Source organism: Daphnia pulex, chromosome 11, assembly GCF_021134715.1.
Source record: "Daphnia pulex isolate KAP4 chromosome 11, ASM2113471v1".
NCBI lineage: Eukaryota > Metazoa > Arthropoda > Branchiopoda > Diplostraca > Daphniidae > Daphnia > Daphnia pulex.
The window spans coordinates 5,515,538-5,524,342 of record NC_060027.1 but is presented as its reverse complement, the minus strand read 5'-3'; the positions used below and the strand labels follow the sequence as shown (position 1 = coordinate 5,524,342).

Here is an 8,805-nt window from a genome sequence, read left to right as displayed (position 1 = left end):
GCACCCTGGACCCTGTTTAACGTGATTTGAGGAGCCGACGGGGAGCCTGCAAGTCGCTGATCTTCGTCGGTAATAGAACCAAAAAGGTCCCACACCAGATCTTTGTTCTGTACGGCTGTTGGTGGCGTCGATGAAAGGGGTATAACACGCTTTTCCTTTTCCTTTTTTGTTTGGTTTTGCCGTGGGTTTCACCCGGTGCATCTTTCTTAAATTCTTTCTTTTTCCAGACCACTGCTTCGTTAGTAGACGTCTCTTTGGGGTTGCAAAATTTCTAACATCTCTTCATCGCCCGTCTTTCTGCGTCGGGCGGTTCTACTCCCTTTGATCTTACTGTGGAGCTGTTGTTAGGCGCGGAAACGGCTCCACACCGCAACGCTTTACATAGATTTGAGAAGATTTTTAATCAAGATTCGCTTGACAATTAGTTTTGTTACCTTTGCTGCTAACGATCGGGTTAATCGGCGAAGCCATCGGGTTAGTTAAAATTTTGGTGCAGAAGTCAAGGAGCTTACCAAATGACTATCTTGCCCGAGCGGAAATGTGTCCAGCTGATCGGGCGACTCGTCTTGTCGCTGTAGGGCTTATGCCTTCTGGGACCAGCGCTGGCTGTTGCGACTGTGGCTGAAGTATCTTCTGATAGAATTCTTGGACCAACTCTTGACGCTTTGTGCTATGCCTAAACTCAGGCTGCTCGCCACTCCACTAACATTCGTGGAGGCTGGTGGCGTGTGAACTGCTACCGCGTTACAATGCACGGCTAGCCCTTCGTCGTTTCTACGTTGCTTGCCGAGAAAGTTTTCGCGTTTTTGAACAATCCGAGACTTATCTTCTAGAAGAGCAGCTTCCTCAAACAGCAATGCTTTTCTCTTTGCAGCGGTTCCAGAAGTGGCTCGGTAGGCGTCCACGATAGTACTGTTGTGGAAGAGTATATCTTCTTCTTCTTTTACTGTCTTTTCAGGTGCAGTGGTAGGTCTGCTACACATGCTGCCTGGCAGCTGTCTCCCTTGCCTCGTTTGACTCACTTGTCTGTTATATTGTGAAGCTTGGAATATGGGCTCAATGAGTAGTGGTAGCGATGGTATCTTGGGAAAGTAAAGAAAAGTTTCTTAAGAATGACTTTCATAACTGTATTGAATTGTACTTATTGATTGCAAAAGTACGCTCTCAACTGAGTTTTTTTGAGTAAACTTCTTTTCCATCTTTTCCTGCAATAGGTCCGACCGATTAAAATTAAGATAAGATTTAAGAACTAGTCAAAAAATATTTACTAATTGAGACAAGATCTTGCTGAGTTTTCATCATCAAAAACGATTCCTGGCGTCTGACGATCTCAAATAAAAAATTATAAAACATTTTGAGGGTGTACGACGTTGAGGCCCACTTATTCAGGTCCGCATATTTCAGAACCTATTTTATTGGGCCTGAACGTCGCAAAAATTGAGCCTGAAAGACGGACTTGAATGTCATTCAAGACTACCATTCTTAAGCTCAAAGGTTTGAGTTCTTGTAAAAACTTTCTTACCTGTTTATCTAGATGTCCATGACATATAAACGCATGGATGCCGAAAACCAGGTAGAAAGGAGTTGGACAGATAAAAAAAGTTCCGTCGCCGTACCATCTTTTGGCTTTGCGTAAAAGATGTAGCTGCTTATCGGTGGTGAAGAAGTGGTAACGGGCATAGCGTCTGGACGTCTCCAACACTACATCGACACGGAAGTCCCCATCTGGAATGCTTCTTTCAAATGGACCTGTATAAAAATTATGTAAAAGTTACACTCAATGTATAAATTTAACAAGATTTTTACCCCATTCAAAGTAAAGTAAAGTAAGGTTTTTCAGATAAAACGACTGTTTTTTTCCGCTGTACCGCTCTCACGATGTTAGCAATCACCGGAAGACTCCGCTGTGGATCACGTTGAAATATTTCCAAAATTTCTTTCACCAAAATTTTTCTGCTGCTGACCAACGATTTGCTACAAGCATTTCCTTTCGCCTTCGAAAGAACTTTAAGATTAATCGTTTTGACTATCAGAAGTAAAAAACAACGAAATTTTCGTGTATTTCAGACAGAATCTTTTGGTCAACTTAATTTGTTATAACACACACATTCCACCAAAGTAACAGAAGAGAAGTGAATGGCATTCTCTCCGGGAAGTGATAGTAAAAGTCACTTAAAGTAAAACAAAGCATGATAGTAAAATTTAATGGTTCATCTATCATTGTGCTCCATACCTGCAACCCGAGCCTCGACTCTGATTTCAAGAAGTGCTTGCACTAATTAAGGCAAATAATCGATAGGGAAAACTCCGACGGGAAAGAAACATCTGGAGACCGCGGAGAAAATCGTTTCCAAACAACATGCATAGAAAAACACAATCATTCTTCAGTTTTTCGAAATTATGGTATTTTAAAGGGAGGTTGGTTCAACAAAACGTTCAATCTAAACACGATGAATTTCTAAGCTTCTAAGCCTGAGGTTCCGATAACTCGAATAGACTCAAAATTCTGCGTCGATTAATGAACATGAAAACAAAGGAATTTCAAAATTTTCTGTCCGGAATTTACGTCAACTGTCCGACATTCGCATTTTGGCCAGTTTTTCTTTTTTCATAAATATTTAAGAAAATTCTTTAAAATAACGACAAAACCTTATTTAATATTATAGATCTTTCGATTCTCTATCGATTGATATAATTAGTAAAGGGATTTTTCTAGTTTTAACCTTAAAAATTCCTTACTCCGTAAAATTTTAACTCACACCCAACTCACACTAACTCACACCACAGAGCCAAAATTTTCAGACGTATTTCGTAAATTATCAGGCATTTCCGTCGAAGGATATTGGATCACTGCTGCAAAATGGTCGGAAAGAGGAGCAGTTCCTTGCTACTTTCTTGTTGGGGCGGGTTGCCGTTATCATGCTGCCCTTTTTCTTTGTAATGATAAGCTGTTAAGAGAAATAGGCGGTTGCCATTTTTATTTACAGACGCCCGGAAATTTTCATGACGGCGCTATGTAAAGAAACGAAACAAAATTTTTGATAAGGACATTGATTGAAGTATACTAGCATCATTCATAGTAGATTTGTACTTCTCCTTTAGTGTCGTCGATTCGGACAACACAATCCAGCAACGTATTCATGCTGACCGATAGGCTTTCCCGAGCCCTTAAAACAAAGAATAAGATTTCATAATATTGCAATCGCACTTTCATTTTTGGCGAGTAAGACGGTACTTTTCCAGTAATGTCAGCCCACAACTTCTGTTACATATTTTCTGCATTTTCTCCTGTTTCTCAATTTTTTTGCTCTTTTCAAATTCCTCTTTCTCTCCCTTTATTGTCTTTTTTCATTAGCATCATTTTTAAATCAGCAAGATTTCCCAAATTTATTAATCGTCTTCTAGGCAAATTCCTCAATCTATAAAGTGTCCATGCAAACCAGTAATTGTCGCCTCGAAACCATGACGACCAAGAGACGTGACTTTCGTCATTAGTCATCACATTAGTCGACAAAGGAGTAGTACTGGCAGTGCATTAGTCGGCCTCTTTCTTGCAAACGTTATCCATTTCATTATTTCCATTACCGTCTGCGTTTTCTTCTTAATTTTCTTTGCGCTCTTGTTTCTCAATTTTCTTGGCTCGTTTCATATCCCTCTTAATCTGTATGTTTTTTTTTCATTTCACCTCATCAATGTCAGCAAGATTGCTATCTATAAGCAACTAAATTCAGCTTTTGTCTAACACGATGTTCATTTTACATATTTTAAGTTATTTAATTTACATTTTAACCATTCTGAATTCTTCAGAAACACTTAAACTTTGTTCGACTTCCTCCATTAACTCATCTTCATACTTGCCTCCATTTTTCTCTTCAGATACCTTCATTCAAAATTTACTTTATTTATACCCTTGTTATTGACACAAATAAATATAAACAATGCCCTCTCTCATCTCGCAGACTTTATCTTCGTCCTGAGCTTCCCTCTGGGACAATCACCTTCAACTTATGGCTCGCCGATATCGATATGCTCTAAATCTTCTGCAAACTTTTTGAAATTTTGCAGAAGTTCAAATGGCTTTTTCCATAAATTTAGATATCTTGAAAAGCTCAAAACATTTGATGTATTTGTTGAAATTTGTTAGTTTGTTAGAACGGTGCCGTGGTAAGACCACGTCGTCTGCTTGTTTTATTTTCCCAAGATGTAACGGTTACGGTATTTGTCACTCCTGCCAGTCACTTTCAGTTGATCACTCCCTTTAAATCTCTTTTTTTGATTTCTGGTTTTAATCTTAAATTTTTGTTTAGTGGAATCGTAATGAGGGTGTAATATACTTTGGGGACATTAACAAACACCAGCCCCATCTGTTACAATGAATGCTGATGGCCCAAGATCACCCACATTGAAAACTTCTACTTTAAAAACTATTTCCACTGTTAATCTATATAATAGTCCAATTTCTGTTAAATCTGTATGAGAGCCTGTCATTAACTTTCCGATAATTTTTGTAACCATAAAACTATAGTTTTTAAAATTATCCAGGCCGGGTGATTAAAGGAGTAACAATTTAAAAAACAACACACATATTTTCATTAAGGAGCTGAGAGAAAACGGAAAAGTGAAACTGTCCAACATAGGTCCGATATACCCTACTTTCTTAAAATAATATTTGCCTTGTTTTCATTTTTGGGAATTCTTGGATTCTGGTATTGTACAAGAATAAATTCATTATTCTGTTAACTTTCCTCACTTTGAATTATACCTATAATTTTTGGCTGGACTGTCTGAGTGAATGGACTGGTTTTTTTAGTCTTTCCTCTCTAATTTTTTTGTCTTCTTTCATTGAAGAGCTCTCTTCTTTTTCATTCGCAACCAACCCTCTCTTCCTCTTTTATTAGCATCTTCATAATTTCCGTCTAAAACTTTATTACAAATCTATTGTTAACTTGTTGTTATTGTCTATTGCTAAATTGTTTTTAAAAAACAAAACAAATGCTTTAATTTAGGTTATTACTTATTAAATTCCTTCAAAATAAGTGATCAACCATCCAAGGAGGCTTATTCGTCATTTTCTGACGACATGAAATTCTAACTTAATGAAATAAAAAATTAAAAACACACATTCAAATTAGGGAAACTCCAAGCAAATTCTAAGAATTCTTCTAAGAAGCAATAACGAATAAGTTATAAGTAGGATGTCTGTTTTTGATTTATCTGACTACGAGGACGAAAGGCTAAAGGAACGTACGGGCAAGATTGATTTTAAAGATTTAAAGGATTGCAAAAAGCCAAAAAGTAAAAAAATAAATCCCTTAAACCAACTTAGTTTACCTCATTAAATCTTCTTTTTCTTTTAAACTTTATCCAGGTGCGGGAATTTAATTTATCCTTGGAACTCGCATGACTGTTCTTTAACAGGTAAAGGAAAATGTAAGATCCAAGATGACACTTTTGTAAAACTCAATTATTTACGCAGAAGATGCTGATGAACCTGAATTGGATGAAGATGCTGATGAACTGGAATTGGGAGTAGCAGAAGATAAACCTGCATTTGATGAGGTTCAAGGTATTGTCACTTTAAAAACATCGATAAAAATAAATGTGTGAATATATGAAATTTTTACTTACAGTTGTCAAACATGATGCTGCCGTAGCTAAAGTTGATGATGACCTTAAACTGTCCGAAGCAGATGATGAATTGGGAGAAGAAGATAAACCTGCATTTGGTGAGGTTCAAGGTATTATTAATTTAAAAGCATCGATAAAAATAAATGTGTGGATATATGAAATTTTTTACAAACAGTTGTCAAACATGAAGTTGCTGTCGTAGCAGCCACTCCTCCCCTAGTGGATCAGGCTGCAAATCCTTCTGGACGAAATGAATGTTCTCTGGAAAGAAGAAAGAAATCCCTTCATCTTTTGAAAATTGCCAAAAAACAAAGAAAGGAGGAAAAGGCTAAAAACTTGGCGGATTAGTGCAAAATATTTGAGGATAATTGCAGCACCGATTCTGAGGAAGAATTTGACAATGTCATGTAAATAGGTCCTTTTTTTTTGGCGTCACATTTGTTCAATTAAAATTCTTTCCTCCTGTGTTTTCAACTTGAAACTAATAAATAGCGATCGATAAACTCACCTCAGAATTGGCGTCGTTCTTCTTTTTCTTCTGGTGGGGTTGGCCACGCTCATCTTCCTTTACTGCTTGTTGCCAACTTAAACTTGCTTTCCAATGCAAGAGACCGGTCCGTGAATTCTCATTTTGAAAAGTTTTACAAAAAATGTTGCGAATGAATTCAAAATGACAACGTACAAAACAAAACCAATGAACGTAATGCAAGGATAAATTGCCAAGTCAGTTTTATAGTCTCACGATCAAACTTGTTATCATATTTAGAAAGCCTTTTTAAACATTAACGTATATTCATTTTTATCATGATCCCATATTTATCGACTAAATCTACTAACACAACCAAAGTCTAATATTAACCTTCACAAACCTTTGTCATTGGCCCATTGCGTAATCAATGCGCTGCTATACACTTTTGGTTCGTCAATATCGGTTAATCATAACCAACATGTCCTACTTGTGTCGTTTGGTGATACTCGAGACAGAAATATATATTTGTAATATATATTTGTATTTTTTATATTATTTTTTAATATTTAGTATTCTTTGTAATATATTCAGAATCGAGTTAATTCTAATTCTAACGATGGCACGAAATTGCTTGGCATCACATTTTGCCCAACACGCATTAAAACTGTGCCACAAAAGCCACAAAAACATGTGAATTTGTTGCATTTTTCTGTCAACATTGCAGAGCTGTCGCATCATCCCAAATCCCCTTGTAGTACAGTCATTTTAACATTTTCACCCAAAACTAATTTTTAAAAGCGATTTTTTTAATGAGCTTTATTTATACCGATGTTTTCTTACTCTGTGTAAAACCCGCCCAAGAAAAAATAAAGGCATCATATTAAAATGCGTTTAAAAACTAACTATCTGCTAAATGGTTTCTTTTTATTTAAAATTTTTTATTTAAAAAATACAGGGTTAAAGAAAATTGCAAGATTAACTTAAGTTCCAATTTTTGTTTAATTTCAATGTAATTTAGTATTAAAAAAAATTTAAAATCTATTGAAAAATCGGTGAGTCGTCGAAAATTTCTTTACGCGTTTTAACATGGCGCTTATGGGGAAACGAAAAGTTTTAAAATCTCTCCCATTTGTAACCTAAACGACCCAAAAATACAATCTTAGTCGGCGGGGCCGATTTTTTCTGTAAGGTATTCATGTTTTTATAGACCCCCCAAATGTCATAACCGCTGCAACTTTTGCAACAAGAAGCCCCCCCAGTGTGTTGATTACTAAAACTGAAACTGACGATTGACGGGGGGGGGGGGTATATTGAACTGTAACAAAAAAATGAAAAATCCAAAGTGGGAAAAATAAAAGAAATTTCAAGATATTAGCAAAATACAGATTTGGGATGATTTGACAACTCTGCAAGAGGGGAAATGAAGGAAGAAAACGACTAAAATAAAAAAAAATTAATTTGAAATTAAATCGTCCCCTAATTTGGCACCACTGCTCCACCCCCTTTTCTCGTACTGGCCATGTTCACCACCTTCAAGCCCTTTGTTCAACGGGGCAGTTAGAAGAATTTTTTTGATTAGAATTAAGACCTTCTAGATTTGGGGAGGAGCAAAAACTTTTCACACACAATTTTCTCTGTCATGTAATTTTTCAGTTGCAAAAAACATACCCTCATGTATGGATTCTATATTGCTTTTCAATATGGAAATTGCTGTCACATATGAATATTGCTTTTACTGATGCGTTTCTTATCCATTATTGTCTGTGCTAGTACGTTACGAAGCTGATTACGAAGTTCTTAGCGGTTCTTAGTCAATAAAAGGAGCATTTGAACACCCAAATTCCCAATGGGAAAACCAAAATAGCAAGCCACCGATTGGTTTAACACTGAATTTTTTTCTGTACACCTTGCCCGAATGAGGTTAATTTTAGCAAAGTTTCTCATCTTTCAATATACGCAAAATTTAAGCAAAATCGCAAATTACGCAAATTGCATGGCAAAAATTAAAAATATACGAAATTAAATAAAACTCAAGTAAAAGCTAGGTTTCAACAAGTTTCCATACTGAAAGTAAATAAAAAATTTGTGACAAAAGTACGGAAATAATAAAACTAGAACAAGTACGTGAATTACGCACAATATGTGCAAATCTAGCAAATATGCGGAAATAACGCAAAAAATAAACAAATTACGCTAAAATAGCAAATTAAGCAATTTATCATCTTCCAAACTCCGTTTCTTGAATTTTTGCCCTCCGATTCTGTCACTGCAGTGACTTCCTGCTCATGAGCAGGAAGCGTTCATTTAACTCCTTGTCATGAAATTCCCTAGAAGTTTGGCCGGACCGGGTGGGTTGGTTGGTTGGTTGGCTGGGTTGTTGACTGTATCCGAATGTTTTCTCTCCCATTAAGCCCTTTTTGCTCTCTTCTCTTTTGATGACCTAATTTTCCTGTTCCAGTCAACCCCCACTTCTTTTTCTTGAAAATATGTAAGTAAACAATAACTGGAGGAAGTTTGACAATATAACGAACACCAGTACAGAAATCTAAAAGATTGAATCGGGAATTTGAACGTTTTTTTCTCTTATTTTTGTGTTATGTTTGGCTTTTTCAATTATATTGTTCTTCTTCCTCCTCGCGCGTGCTGCAATTATCCGAGAAGCTTTCGCATAAATTTTTTTCCCCAAAGTCCTCTGAAGTTGTGGCTGG

The 8,805-nt window shown here is 36.4% G+C and overlaps 1 long non-coding RNA gene across 1 annotated transcript; it reads left to right on the top strand.

The window, feature by feature from the left end:
- Positions 1–5,331: 5,331 nt before the first annotated feature.
- Positions 5,332–6,135, top strand: LOC124207018. The gene is made up of 3 exons (XR_006879727.1): positions 5,332–5,418; positions 5,477–5,566; positions 5,631–6,135. It is a non-coding gene; the product is annotated as an uncharacterized LOC124207018 (long non-coding RNA).
- The last annotated feature ends 2,670 nt before the right edge of the window (positions 6,136–8,805 follow it).